Below are 15,821 nucleotides of genomic sequence, written 5' to 3'. Positions count from 1 at the left end.
ACTTAGTGACATAATGGTGGTTGAGTTTGGTTTTGTTGTTGCTGCAGAGTGCTCAGAGTGTGGATGTCCCTGTAAGTTGATGCTTAGGACATGATGCGTTTCTGGTCCCTGCTGCTGCTGGTTCACTTCTCTCTGGCTCAGTCTGGTCTGGACTCAGAGTACACAGACACAGGTAAGAAGCGTCATGGGCGCTCTGTCTAAATGTGCTTTTGCTGACAAGCATTCTTCAAGAAAAACCATCCCAGTGTTTGCCACCTACCATTGTTCACTCCCAAACACAAACATAATGAGACAGGCAGGGCTGGACTGCGACAAAAAATCGGCCTGGGCGTTTTGACTAGAGACCAGCCCACCAGGTATTATAGGAAAAGCCATAAAGCCTTTGAATGAAAACAAACGCTGTTGTGACAGTGATGTACAGTCTTGTTGGTATATGTATGATTTCTATACATTTTACATCAGATGAAAACTTTGGTTGTAAGATTTAGATAATTATTTAATAAAAGCTAGACATTTTAAATGAGAATAAGAAAGAAAAGTATTTCTTTGTGCCCCCCTCTCCCTGCTAATGCCCTACCTGGCCCCCAGGCAAAACTTTGCCAGACCCGACCCTGCACAGTTACCAGCCGTCAGCTACAAAGGTTCCTGGTGTTATTTGTCTCTCAGAAACAGTTCATTACTTCCCTTCAACTCATTCATGTCACCTAAAAGGTAAACCTGTTTCTCCATCACCTGTTCAGCTCTGATGAGTCAGTAAGGACGTCTCCTGGTTTCATCTTCATGTTTCCCTCTTACCACATATACAAACCGATATCATGACCAGCAGCTTTACAGCTGTGGCTCCAGCTGATACTAGAAATTAATATTAAATAAATTCTAACAACAGCTAATCAACCTTAAACGTGCTGCTGTTGTTTAGCTCGACATCCGCTGGTTTCCTGTTTCTGGCTCAAAGTGGGCAATAAACAAACAAGAGAGACGATCAGCTGATCATTGATCAGTTTCATGATTGAAGTAGCAACAGGAGAAGTAGTCTGCGTTTAATATGGCTTTTGTGTTGTTAACATGTTTAATGTTATGTATTTTCTTCTATTTAATCTCAAAAAGCTCCTAAAAACAGTCAGTGATCACCAGAGGTGGGTCGAGTATCCAAAAATTGTACTCAAGTAAGAGTAGCATTACTTTAAAATATTATTACTCAAGTAAAAGTGAAAAGTAGTTGTCAAAAAAGTTACTCAAGTAAGAGTAAAAAAGTACTTGGTGAAAAGACTAATCAAGTAGTGAGTAACTGTTTGAAATGTCCGATTTATTTTATAAATAAATGCTATCAGACAAACAAAAATAAATAAATATACAAATTTTAGTATTTTCAAAAGGAATGTATGTAAAAACATCAACAAATTAAGGCACAACAACAGTTTTTTACAACATAAAGCTATTTTCACCAATACCTACGGTGAATAATTTAAATAATTAAACAGTGCAAACCATTTCCAGTGACAAGATAAACTTTATATTCATTTTTGCTCCAAATGGCACAGCAGCCTCAGAGAAAACATTAGAACGATGCATCTTCAACATATGCACATACAAGGCAGCTCAGTTTACCATAAATTGTATGGGTGTGCATCTAGATTAGATTAGATTAGATTAGATAGAACTTTATTAATCCCTCGGGTGGGTTCCTCTGGGAAATTCGATTTCCAAAAAAGCACAGCACCGACAGAAGTTACAGAGTTACAGAATATTATATATATATATATATATAAAACACCCAGCGCGCCCCTGCGGGCGGTTTATCCTTCAAGCTCGGGTCCTCTACCAGAGGCCTGGGAGCTTGAGGGTCCTGCGCAGTATCTTAGCTGTTCCCAGGACTGCGCTCTTCTGGACAGAGATCTCCGATGTTATTCCCGGGATCTGCTGGAGCCACTCGCCTAGCTTGGGAGTCACCGCACCTAGTGCTCCGATTACCACGGGGACCACCGTTACCTTCACCCTCCACATCCTCTCGAGCTCTTCTCTGAGCCCTTGGTATTTCTCCAGCTTCTCGTGTTCCTTCTTCCTGATATTGCTGTCATTCGGAACCGCTACATCGATCACTACGGCCGTCTTCTTCTGTTTGTCTACCACCACTATGTCCGGTTGGTTAGCCACCACCATTTTGTCCGTCTGTATCTGGAAGTCCCACAGGATCTTAGCTCGGTCATTCTCCACCACCCTTGGGGGCATCTCCCATTTTGACCTCGGGACTTCTAGGTTATACTCGGCACAGATGTTCCTGTACACTATGCCGGCCACTTGGTTATGGCGTTCCATGTATGCCTTGCCTGCTAGCATCTTGCACCCTGCTGTTATGTGCTGGATTGTCTCTGGGGCATCTTTACACAGCCTGCACCTGGGGTCTTGCCTGGTGTGATAGACCCCAGCCTCTATGGATCTTGTACTCAGAGCTTGTTCTTGTGCTGCCATGATTAGTGCCTCTGTGCTGTCTTTCAGTCCAGCTTTGTCCAGCCACTGGTAGGATTTCTGGATATCAGCCACCTCCTCTATCTGCCGGTGGTACATACCGTGCAGGGGCCTGTCCTTCCATGATGGTTCCTCGTCTCCCTCCTCTTTCTTGGGTTTCTGCTGCCCGAGGTATTCACTGAGCACTCGGTCAGTTGGGGCCATCTTCCCAATGTATTCTTGGATGTTCCTTGTCTCATCCTGGACTGTGGTGCTGACACTCACCAGTCCCCGGCCCCCTTCCTTCCGCTTAGCGTACAGCCTCAGGGTGCTGGACTTGGGGTGAAACCCTCCATGCATGGTAAGGAGCTTTCTTGTCTTTATGTCAGTGGCTTCTATCTCCTCCTTTGGCCAGCCTATTACCCCAGCAGGGTACCTGATCACGGGCAGGGCGTACGTGTTGATGGCCCGGATCTTGTTCTTACCATTCAGCTGACTCCTCAGGACTTGCCTGACCCTCTGCAGGTACTTGGTGGTTGCAGCCTTTCTAGCGGCCTCTTCATGGTTCCCATTTGCCTGCGGGATCCCCAGGTACTTGTAACTGTCCTCTATGTCTGCAATGTTGCCTTCTGGTAGTTCAATCCCCTCAGTTCTGACTACCTTCCCTCTCTTTGTTACCATCCGACTACACTTCTCCAGTCCGAACGACATTCCAATGTCATTGCTGTATAGCCTGGTAGTGTGGATCAGTGAATCGATGTCTCGTTCACTCTTGGCATACAGCTTGATGTCATCCATGTACAGGAGGTGGCTGACAACTGCTCCGTTCCGTAGTCGGTATCCGTAGCCAGTCTTGTTAATGATCTCACTGAGGGGGTTCAGGCCTATGCAGAACAGCAGTGGGGACAGAGCATCTCCTTGGTAGATCCCGCACTTGATGGTAACTTGTGCTATGGGCTTGGAGTTGGCCTCTAGTGTTGTACGCCACATCCCCATTGAGTTCCTGATGAAGGCTCTTAGGGTCCCATTGATCTTGTACAATTCTAGGCATTCCAGTATCCAGCTGTGGGGCATTGAGTCATAGGCCTTCTTGTAATCAATCCAGGCAGTGCACAGGTTGGTCAGTCTGGTCTTGCAGTCTCGGCTGATTGTTCTGTCTACCAGTAGCTGGTGTTTTGCACCTCTGGTATTCTTGCCAATTCCTTTCTGTGTCCCGCTCATGTATTGACCCATGTGCCTGTTCATCTTAGCCGATATGATGCCTGACAGGAGCTTCCATGTAGTACTGAGGCAGGTTATTGGTCGGTAGTTGGAGGGGACCGGTCCCTTCTTGGGGTCCTTGGGGATCAGGACCGTCCGGCCTTCAGTTAGCCATTCCGGGTGTCTCTCGTTAACTAGCAGCTGGTTCATTTGTGCTGCCAGACGCTCGTGGAGTGCAGTCAGCTTCTTCAGCCAGTAGGCGTGAACCATGTCGGGCCCTGGTGCTGTCCAACTCTTCATACTGGAGACCCTTTCTTGGATATCTGCCACTGTGATGGTTACTGGACCCTGTTCAGGGAGGTCGCTGTGGTCTGCCCTCAGATCCACTAGCCACTGAGCATTGCCGTTATGGGTTGCATCCTTCTCCCATATGCTCTTCCAGTATTGCTCCGTCTCCAGCCTTGGTGGTGCTGTTCTCTTATTGTTCCCTTGCCACTGAGAGTACACCTTTGCTGGTTCTGTGGAGAACAGCTGGTTTATTCTCCTGCCTTCTATCTCTCTGGTGTACCTCCTCAAGCGGCTGGCCAAGGCTGTGAGTCTTTGCTTGGCAGTTTCCAAGGCCTCAGGTATGGACAGCTTGCTGTATTTCTTAGGCACCTTATTTGTCGCACCTTTCTGCAACTCCGTTAGTTGGCTAACCTCCCTCCGTGCTACTTTGATCTTGCCCTCTAGCCTCCTTCTCCATGGAGGGTACTGCCCCTTGTGGCTGTTCAACTTGTAGCCAAGCATCTCACTGATCACTGCTGCCGTATTGTAGATCAGCTTGTTAGTGTCGGTAATCGTGGTTGTAGGTATTGCCCGTAGTGCTGCATTAACATCATCTAGCAGACCTTCTGAGGGTACTTCACGTAATCTTGGTAACCGGCTACGGGGGATCCAGGTTTCAAGCTTGGCCATGATCCTATTTTTCAGGTCAGCTCCTCTCGCACTCAACGATCCTTCTCCTATCGCACTTGGGGCTATGTACCCAATCTCGGGTGGGGGTGATGATATCTCCCCCCTGACCTGGCGTCCTGACTCCTCCTTGCCGTAGCATTTGTGTTGTACCTCGTCAATCTCTAGCTGTGAGAGCAGTCCCTTCTTTCGAATGTTGGAACACTGAGCTACTAGTTGTTTCGCCGTCATTGTGGATGTTGGGTATCGAAGAATCCATAGGTCCCTCATCCTATTCATGTAGCCCCTTCCGCCGGGGTTACTTGCGTAGTAGCATTCCAACAACGCCCTGTTTTCGTCCCTTGCCCACCGATGCCTTCTTGTTCCAGTAGCCCACTTTTCGTCAGGGTGCCCTGGTTCCTCAACACCTGACGCGGACCTTGTTGATCCGGGCGACGTCCGAGCCGGCATGCCTTCATATTTATCTGTCTCGCTCATGTCTGCGGTAGGCTTGCTTAGCATAGGGGGTCTAGCCTTAGGACCCTTACTGGATACAGACGCCCCAGGCAGGAATCGAACTTGCGATCCTCTGTTCCAAAGGCGTGTAGTTTAACCACTACGCTATCCAGCTATACATAACTATATATACATATATACATACATATAAATATACATAACTGTTTTTGGGGTAAATAAAATGCAAGTAGGGACTGAAACTGCAGAATTAATGAATGCTGGAAATGCTAGCACTTGATATAGTGTTTTGATTTTGCTGCCACTGGTACCCACAATGCAATGCGTGAAAGTCACTTGGTCTGTCGGTCCAGCCCGTCGATCTCTATTCTTCCCATTCCTTGCTCAGACGAGCTGTCTGGCAGAAATTGAGGAAGTCTTTTGCTTTCTTGGCCATGCAGCTCTTTTCAGCAAACTACCACTTTCCCTAACAGCCGCATTAGGGGTGGGCGGTATAAACGGTATTCGGTAGAAACGATATGAATTTGGCCAACGGTAGAGATTTTGACTATTCTGCTCTACCGCAATAGCGCATGTTGATGGTGTCATCAAGCTGCGCCTGTTATGGTCAAAGCATCACAGCGGTTGCAAGCAATATCATCTGCAAATTATGCCAGGCAACAGTAATAGCGAAGAGATGAAGCACGTTTTCGAATATGAGTAAAGCCAAAAACTGCGCTTCCTCCACAACCGTACTTTTGATTCATTAATGTTGAATTCTCTCACAGCTGCTCTATTCCTATGTTGCTGCAGTATATTAATGACTAACCTCGTATTGTGGATGGATTATCTCAGTTGTTCTCCTGACTGAAGTTTGGTCTTTTTACAGCATCCTGCCATGCGATTGCATTTGTCCCTAACCATTGGGAACCCCCACTTTTATCGAGTAGGAAAAAGTTAGCTTCACTGTGTTTATGTTATGCTAACATAGCTGTATCGCTAGCGATCACGTAGCACATCATTATATACCAGCTAGTCCAACTTCAGTAACCCTAAAAAAGTCACTGCTGTTTAGTTTTCTGCCTTCATTTATGTCGGGAGTGAAAGCAGAGCTGTGTGTTTACATTTTTTCAAAAATCTCTCAGTCAGAACATGCTATATCATGTTTAAGTGGAAACTAGCGAGCTAACTTCCTGCTAACTTCTAACTCCGTTAAATTTAATAAATTCTATTTTCATGGATGCCTGGATGTTAAACTTAATTGTTACACCTGGTAAAGCATCAACGCTGATCATTTTATCAAAGATGAAAGAATTTAGACAGTTTTTAACTCTCAGTGATGCAGCAGTGTTCTTTTGACTTTGGGACCTGAAGTGGAAAGTTTTGGACCCAGATTACTCCGCGAGGCTTCTGACTATGGTAGCCATAATGCTCAGACAATCCATCAAGTGGTGCGGCTTCGTAGCTTACCAAATTGGTACTAAAACATTTTTGACAGATTTTTAAGTGACATGTACCACATAAAATTGGTTCGAGGTCAGTAAGCACAACCAGAATTCATACAGGCGCAATGGATTATAAGATGCACTGTTGATTTTTGAGAAAATTAAAGGATTTTAAGTGCGCCTAATAGTGCGGAAAATACGGTATACAGAAGAAAAGAAGATATTGCTAAACATATTGTTACCGCACATGCTTCAAATTATACCGCAATATGGATTTTAGGTCAATTTGCCCAGCCCTAAGCCCCATCCACATGCACCTTCACTCTTTGGTTTAGTCTAGTTTTGAAAGATTATGCCAACTCTTATAACTAACTTTGTGTGAAACAAATGTTATTAAATGACCAACTTACCAGGTCCCAGATACAATAAAAAGAACAGAGGAGGCAAACAGATGTTCTGTGGTTATTTGTTTATTGCTTGACTTGAGGCAGTGCTTGGGGATCAGGAAAGGGCTCCGAAGCTTGACTGAATGTCAAAAATGGGAAAGCCTCCAAAGATAAATGTTCAGATACAGCTCTTGTTGATTCTTTGACTGTCCTGTCTCCTGTCCCAGAACTGGGACCTGGGATGGCACACTACTGGAAAGGCCTGATGTTTAATTGGTATTGGCTCGAAAGCTCTGACTTATCCAATAGCAATACATCTTTCAACATTTTTCAGTGTCAGTAAATTTATTTATCTTCAAACACTTCAAACATTTATCACCATAAAATGTTTGAATTGAACAAGGTGGACACTGGGAATGTCTCAGTAATAATGGAAGGTGTTTAGTGGCAAAGAGTTCTTCACTGTAAACTGATGAGGTTTACCTCGTGGTGTCTCCTCACCAGGGATGGCTCCACAGTGGGTACAGCCAGAAATGAAGAAGCTCTATGCTGCGTTTGTCTCCAACATGATAAAAATGCAATGCAAAGCAACAGGACACCCGGTTCCCGCAATACAATGGTACAAGAACGGGAAACTGTTCAGGAGGGATCACAGAATCGGAGGCTTTCAGGTGTGTTTCTGGCTGTAAAGTGGAAATTGTAGAGGCACAACCAGATTTTAAACTTTACTTTATTTTCTGTCTTTACCTGTGCTCAATCTTTCAGATCAGAGAACACACGGGGACTCTAATAATGACGTCATTGGTTCCCTCAGATAAAGGGAACTACACCTGTTTGGTGGAGAATAAATATGGGCGCCTCCAACACACCTACCAGCTGAATGTACTTGGTAAGAGAGATTATCTGGCACACAGGGTCGTAATGTTAGTTTAACATAAAATGACAGAAAGGTCTCGGTCCAAACCAGTCTTGTTATTTTTCTTCAGTGTCCTTCCATGAATGGGTAACAGTATTCATGTCACCCATGACATGAATACTGTTACCCATTCATACTGATTGTGAATGGTACTGTGACCGATAGAACCAGAACACTCAAAAGTTCATTATTAACATTTTGCTCACAAACTGTTTCACTGCTAAATGTAAAAAGCCATTCTAGACTACAGTTAGAAAATCAATCCGCAGGTACGTCCTCCAGGTGTTACTGGTGACATGCTGTTCTCCTCTCTGTGGATATCTAACTCATTCGCAAAGATTACCCCTGTCTTCATCTCCAACCCACCTGTTTCAGAGCGTCCTAGCAGGCCCATCCTGCAGCAAGGGCTGCCGGCCAACCAGACAGCAGCTGTTGGCAGCGACGTGGAGTTTGTGTGCTGCGTTTTCAGCGACATACAACCTCACATGCAGTGGCTCAAACACATCATCATCAACGGCAGCAGTGTGGGACCGAACGGGCTGCCCTATGTTCGTGTTCTTAAAGTACGTACCAACACCACCAAATTCAGCTTTAGACCAGTTTTAGTAATTTTCTTTTGTTAGCTTTATTTTGCTGTGTGACACTCTTTACATCTATAATGAAGGAGGATAAATCTGATCTCTGTCAGAGCCCTTAGAATATGTTTCGTGAAATAAGCAGATCTTGGCTTAATTGGCTAAGTGATGAGGGTGAATTTGGTAGTACACACCTCTCCAATTAGAAGGAATACACTTTGTATCCCGGTGGTTTTCCCAGTGCTGGGAATGAGAGGTATATTGCGTGTGCATGTCATAATAAAGCTGCTGTGGCAGAATATACATCAGAAGTCCCCAAAATTTGCAATTTGTCTTGAAATCTTTGTTTTTCCTACATGAATAGATGATCCCAGTAGTCTTGGCTCGAGACAGGTGAAAACCCCCCCACAACACTTCTGTCCTGCAGTAATACCAACTGTCCACTATTAGCTGGCATGATGGAGTAACGAGTCAGTCATGTGACCAAAAACTATCAATCAGATGTGCAAATATCTGTGCAGTTATGAACAAAAAAAAATAAACAAACATAAAACCAAACAAATATGAAAATATATCATTATGAATATGAGCAGCTTAAAAACAGAAGAAAACCCTGAGATACATTTCAAAGAAATACACTTAAATTTGTTAAACATCATGACATAATACAAAGGCGCTTGGCACCCACTGCCTAGTACCCACTGCCTAGTTTTAGTCCACAGCATTCTTAAAACCGCCTGCTCCTGTAAGGAGCTGCATTGGGATCCCTTTCCCAGCACAAGACTAATCCAGGAGGTTGGTCTAACAGAGGAGGTTGCTAAGATAGTGTGAGATGAAGGCACATAATCTGCTGCTCCCAAAGGAACAGATCAAGAAAAAAGAAGACTTTCACTCAGGTGTGTCAACCTCTCATAATTTCCAGCCTCTGAAAACTGTGTGAACAGAACTGGGTAAAGTTGGGTTTTTTTAAAAGACATTTGCAATAACAACATATGGGAACATCACTTTTTGAATCATTGTTCTAACAGCTTACTGCCATTCAGGAAGCAATGTCCTGCTGGGAAAGCTGTTGAATTATGGATGAAAGCTGAGTTAGCTGACTAGACCTCCGATTCATCAGTCCAGTCTCAGCAACAGGAAATCTAACTGAACTGGAAATAAAGCTGAACCAAATCTTTATGCTTCAATTTATGATTTTGTGTTTTTAAATCCTTATATTTTCTCAGATTTGTGACAGGTATAAAGTACCCCCACACACAGCATGACACATTAACAGGTGTTTTATTTCCAGCTGTTTCTGACACGCTTACATGGCTTTAAAGCTGCCTCCTCCGGCTTTCAAACCACACAGCTCAGACAGGTGATGAAGAGCAGCTGTGTGGGTAAGCCTCCCCTGACACCACACTCTGAACCCACTTCTCCACCCCCCTGAAATCACTCTGATTTTTCAGAGTGATCTTAGTCTCCTGCACTAGACTGTTGAAGTGGTAAAATTAAAGTTTGCATCCATGAACTGAATTCACTGACTTCGTGAGAGATTTAAGTTTGACTTTTGAGTTTCAGTTTGCTGATGGTGAGGAATTTAACTCAGCTCTGACCTTTGAGGGACACTGATGAAGGATGACACAGATTTTTGTGTGTTTCTCTCTCAGACTGCTGGTTTGAACACCACAGACAAAGAAATTGAGGTGTTGACTCTGAGGAACATAACCCTGGACGATGCTGGAGAGTACACCTGTCTGGCTGGAAACTCTGTTGGGTTTGCCTACAGATCTGCATGGCTCACTGTCTATGATGGTACATGAAGATCTGTACAGGATAGAATACAGAGATATGATGTCAGATCTCTCCTTCTCTGTTAATATTAATATATTGAATAAATATTTGTTCTATGATTCAATGAAAGTATTGAATGAGGGACACAAAATGTTTAGAAGTTGTCAGATGACAAGCAAAGAATCTAAACTGGTAGTTAACCAGTTAATGTTAGTTAATGGGACCACTGTTCGGGTTTGCTCTGGCTTACATGGGTTTTTGGAGACCGGGGCCCTATTTCAGGAAGCCGGTTTAGTGCAAACTCTGAGTAAGTATACCCTGAGTTAATGAAAACTCTGGGTTTTCGGTTTCACAAAGCGAGTTTAGATTAATTCTGAGTGAGTTACTATGACGACACACTCCGTGAAGCTAACCTGCCCCCTAGCAGGTTTACTTCTACTAACCCTGACCTTCTCCGCCTCTTTGTCGGAAACCTGACTGTAGGAAGTGTCAGACATGGCGTGCTCCTTCCTTGAAGAGCCAGTAGATGAAGCACAAATTCTCCGCAGAGCTCTCCGCCGGGAGAGAGTGATTAGAGCGCGTTCGGACATTTTATCATTTCCTGATGATTTCCTGTGTGAACGTTACCGTTTTTCAGCACAATCTATAAGTTATTTGAATAACATCCTCAGGCCTAATATTGCTCATGTGACACATCGCGGACATCCTCTCAGTCCTGTACATATTATTTGTATTGCACTTCGGTTTTTTGCAAACGGGAGCTTTCTGTATAATATTGGTGACGCTGAGCACGTTTCCAAGGCTACCGTCTGTCGGGCAGTCAGGAATGTTACAGTTGCACTGAAACGTCTCCTGTACTGGTTTGTGGTGTTCCCCGGTCATAGACCCACAAGATTTATCAAAGAGGGATTCCACAAAATTGCAGGTATCAGGATGAACAAAACTTAATTCATGATGTGGTGATACTTGAACTACTACTTAAATTTTACATTTGTTCTCACGGTTCCCAGGCGTGATTGGCTGTAGAGATGGCACTCACATTCCAATCATTGCTCCTTCAGTAAATGAAGGAGACTATGTGAACAGGAAGTCTTTCCACAGCATTAATGTGCAGGTACATAGTTCCCTGTAGCATTTCAAACTAACAAATTATTTCATTATAGTGATGGATGCTAATTTGTGTTCTCTGCACTGTGAAGATCATATGTGATGCTGCCAACATTATCACAAATGTGGAAGCCAACTGCTCAGCCTCTGTGAGTGGTGGTGGTGGAGGACCTCCACCTGTTTTTCGGGCCTCCGCTTCTTTTTCTGTTGGCTATAACGGGCCACATTTGAGCATACAGAGTAAGCAAATATGTACTTGTAATGTGCTCAGATAATTTCAATAAGTGCTTACAGAGGGGAAATGAATGTAGCCTCTAACTGCAATTGATTTACATCGGACAAACAGACCAAGCACTATGGCTCATAATACAATTACACCTTACCTGTTTGGACTATATTTTTATATTTCATTTTTACTTGCTGCCAGGAACGTTTGGGGCCTGTTGGGTTGCACCTGCGCTCACATCACATCACAAAATAAAATGTATGAAATAAAAAATGAAATAACATATGATAAAATAACGTGTTAAATGGGTGGAAATCCCTAGATCAATGTTTAAATTAACACTCACGCATTGACTCTGTCGGCTATGTTTTGCCAAGCATGCTCCCTTTCTTTTGCAGCTGAGGCTGTGTTACTTTTTTTCCGCAAAATTTGCATGTTATCGGCATATGCTGCCATCAGAATTTCGGCCTCAAGCGCTGTAAAATACATTGACCGCGCCTTCTTTCCCTCTGTCTCCATGGTGACTTGCTTAATCTGTGCTCCACTAATCAGGGCTTTATGTATCCTCGTGCGTGCGCTTAACTTGGGGTTGAAGCAACTCCGCGTTGATTGAACTAATTGTTAGGGCCCTATTTCAGGAAGCCGGTTTAGAAAACTCAGAGTGAAAAACGATACGCAGGGTTGAGTAACCCCGAACTGTCCAACTCGGAATATTCGGTTTCAGAAAGGCTGATAACAATTAGTTCAGTCAACGCGGAGTTGCTTCAACCCCAAGTTAAGCGCGCGCACGAGGATACATAAAGCCCTGATTAGTGGAGCACAGATTAAGCGAGTCACCATGGAGACGGAGGGAAAGAAGGCGCGGTCAATGTATTTTACAGCGCTTGAGGCCGAAATTCTGATGGCAGCATATGCCGATAACATGCAAATTCCGCGGAAAAAAGTAACACAGCCTCAGCTGCAAAAGAAAGGGAGCATGCATGGCAAAACATAGCCGACAGAGTCAATGCGTGAGTGTTAATTTAAACATTGATCTAGGGATTTCCACCCATTTAACACGTTATTTTATTATTTTTTATTTTATTTTTTATTTCATACATTTTATTTTGTGATGTGATGTGAGCGCAGGTGCAACCCAACAGGCCCCAAACGTTCCTGGCAGCAAGTAAAAATGAAATATAAAAATATAGTCCAAACAGGTAAGGTGTAATTGTATTATGAGCCATAGTGCTTGGTCTGTTTGTCCGATGTAAATCAATTGCAGTTAGAGGCTACATTCATTTCCCCTCTGTAAGCACTTATTGAAATTATCTGAGCACATTACAAGTACATATTTGCTTACTCTGTATGCTCAAATGTGACCCGTTATAGCCACTAGAAAAAAAACGGAGGCCCGAAAAACAGGTGGAGGTCCTCCACCACCACCACTCACAGAGGCTGAGCAGTTGGCTTCCACATTTGTGATAATGTTGGCAGCATCACATATGATCTTCACAGTGCAGAGAACACAAATTAGCATCCATCACTATAATGAAATAATTTGTTAGTTTGAAATGCTACAGGGAACTATGTACCTGTACATTAATGCTGTGGAAAGACTTCCTGTTCACATAGTCTCCTTCATTTACTGAAGGAGCAATGATTGGAATGTGAGTGCCATCTATACAGCCAATCACGCCTGGGAACCGTGAAAATAAATGTAAAATTTAAGTAGTAGTTCAAGTATCACCACATCATAAATTAAGTTTTGGTCATCCTGATACCTGCAATTTTGTGGCATCCCTCTTTGATAAATCTTGTGGGTCTTGTTAAGGTTCAAAATTGAGGAAGGAGAGTACAAACCACCCTTGGTCCAGAAGGTCTTGGTCAAACAATGATTTTAATGAACACACACGTGTGGGAAGACAACTCTGTACGCAGACAGCAAGTATTCTTCAACTTAATCAAAGCATGAACAGATATTTTATAGCATCAGGGTTTGATTTACTGACGCCCCTTCATGCGTCACAGGTACATTTTATACATAGATCAGATCAACACCACAATGACTTTTAACCCAGAAGATCATCTTCTATTTTCATGGCTGGTACTTTCCGTTCTTGTCTTAAAGTGAATTGTTCCTCTTTCTTACCGAGACATGACTAATCTCTCCTCTAAATAAATCTAACTCATGTGTGTGTGTATGTTGACCTCACATGCTCTTTGTGTCACCTCTTCACCTACTAACTGTCTGTGTCTCGTCCTCAAATGCTCTTTCTCAATTCACCTGTTGCACTTCTGACCTTTCACCAGACCAGAGGCTCACTGAGACTATATGTATGTCTTCTACTAAATAAATGTTTTAACCAAGAACTTCTACTAAAACCTTAATATGAAATGACCTGATATATAAGTGTTTTGTAAGCATGTACTGCAATTCCTTCTATGGCTCCAAGTCACTTGCACAATAGATTGTCCGGACATCGCGCCGAACAAAGCTTCCAACCCCCAATTAATTGACCGAGCTCCAACTCTTTAATAAGCACAGATATGCATTGTGTATAAAATAGTCATAACTGCACCTGAAATACAAGGTCAACATAATAACTGTATGCATAACATCTTAAGGCCTTCTTAAAGCTATCTGTTACATTGTTAAAGCCTCGTCTTAGCCTGCTGCTCAAAATAACTTTCACTTCTGCAAAACTCTCCAAGCCTGTTTCCTGTCCTGTTACTTTTAGCCTTTCTGAAAGACACACTGTTTAAACCTCTAAACGCAATATAAACTCCAGATTATATTATTAATGCAATGGTAATGATGACAATTATTTAACAATAGCAGTAAAATAATTTCCCTGCTCCACAGTCTATGACCGGGGAACACCACAAACGAGTACAGGAGACGTTTCAGTGCAACTGTAACATTCCTGACTGCCCGACAGACGGTAGCCTTGGAAACGTGCTCAGCGTCACCAATATTATACAGAAAGCTCCCGTTTGCAAAAAAATGAAGTGCAATACAAATAATATGTACAGAACTGAGAGGATGTCCGCGATGTGTCACATGAGCAATATTAGGCCTGAGGATGTTATTCAAATAACTTATAGATTGTGCTGAAAAACGGTAACGTTCACACAGGAAATCATCAGGAAATGATAAAATGTCCAAACGCGCTCTAATCACTCTCTCCCGGCGGAGAGCTCTGCGGAGAATTTGGGCTTCAACATCTACTGGCTCTTCAAGGAAGGAGCACGCCATGTCTGACACTTCCTACAGTCAGGTTTCTGACAAAGAGGCGGAGAACGTCAGGGTTAGTTGAAGTAAACCTGCTAGGGGGCAGGTTAGCTTCACGGAGTGTGTCGTCATAGTAACTCACTCAGAATTAATCTAAACTCGCTTTGTGAAACCGAAAACCCAGAGTTTTCATTAACTCAGGGTATACTTACTCAGAGTTTGCACTAAACCGGCTTCCTGAAATAGGGCCAAGGTCAGTTAGTTCATAAACAGTAAAAACATTGAGTGTCACGGCTGGGGCAGCAGTCGTGTGGTGTTACGAGAAAAGGACCCAAAATGCAGGTACTGGCTAGGGTGCGAGTGAGTGTTTATTTAAAGTGATGGCGAAGTACAAATACAGGAAATAAGGAACAGGGAGATACTAAAACCTAGACTGGGAAAAACTAATAAACAAACCTGAAAATGTAAGGACACGGGACGATACGTGGAGATGACACAGAGGAAGCAAGGCAGAGAGACGTGGAGAAACACTGAATAACAGAGACGAACTGACAAGGAACACAGGCAGGCACACACTATAAATACACACAAGGTAATGCGGGAATGACACACCAGAGGGGAACACAGCTGAACCTAATTAGACACGACAAGACACAGACCTTCAAAGTAAAACAGGAACAAGCTGTTCTACAACACTAACTTAGGGGCACGAACAGAGCACAGAAGGGAGAACATTAAAACACTAAACACAAGAACCAAACCCTAAGAACTAATACAAAATAAGAATTAACACAAAATCAGAAGAAACTAGAAAATAATAATAAACTCAAAACGCTGGGTCACCGGCCCAGGACCATGCCATACAGTCTGATAAGGTGTGTCACCCTATTTCATAGAAATATATGCATTTCCCTGTTAACCTCTCAACATCCACCAAGTAATTCGCAAACCACCTAAGTTTATGGGTAGGGGTGGAGTTTGTCAAACGCAAAATCTGGAACAGGCCAGAGTTAACTCAAACCCCACCTTTTAATAAGGCTGTTGAAACACAATGTTGCACAATACAAAATCCACAGAGCAATGTGCAGAACAGGATTCAGAGTTTACAGGGAGGAACTAGGATAGCTTAACAGAAGCTGAGGCAA

The sequence above is a fragment of the Rhamphochromis sp. 'chilingali' genome (genome assembly GCF_963969265.1).
Source record: "Rhamphochromis sp. 'chilingali' genome assembly, chromosome: 2".
Taxonomy (NCBI): domain Eukaryota; kingdom Metazoa; phylum Chordata; class Actinopteri; order Cichliformes; family Cichlidae; genus Rhamphochromis; species Rhamphochromis sp. 'chilingali'.
Note: the sequence above shows the minus strand (reverse complement) of the source record.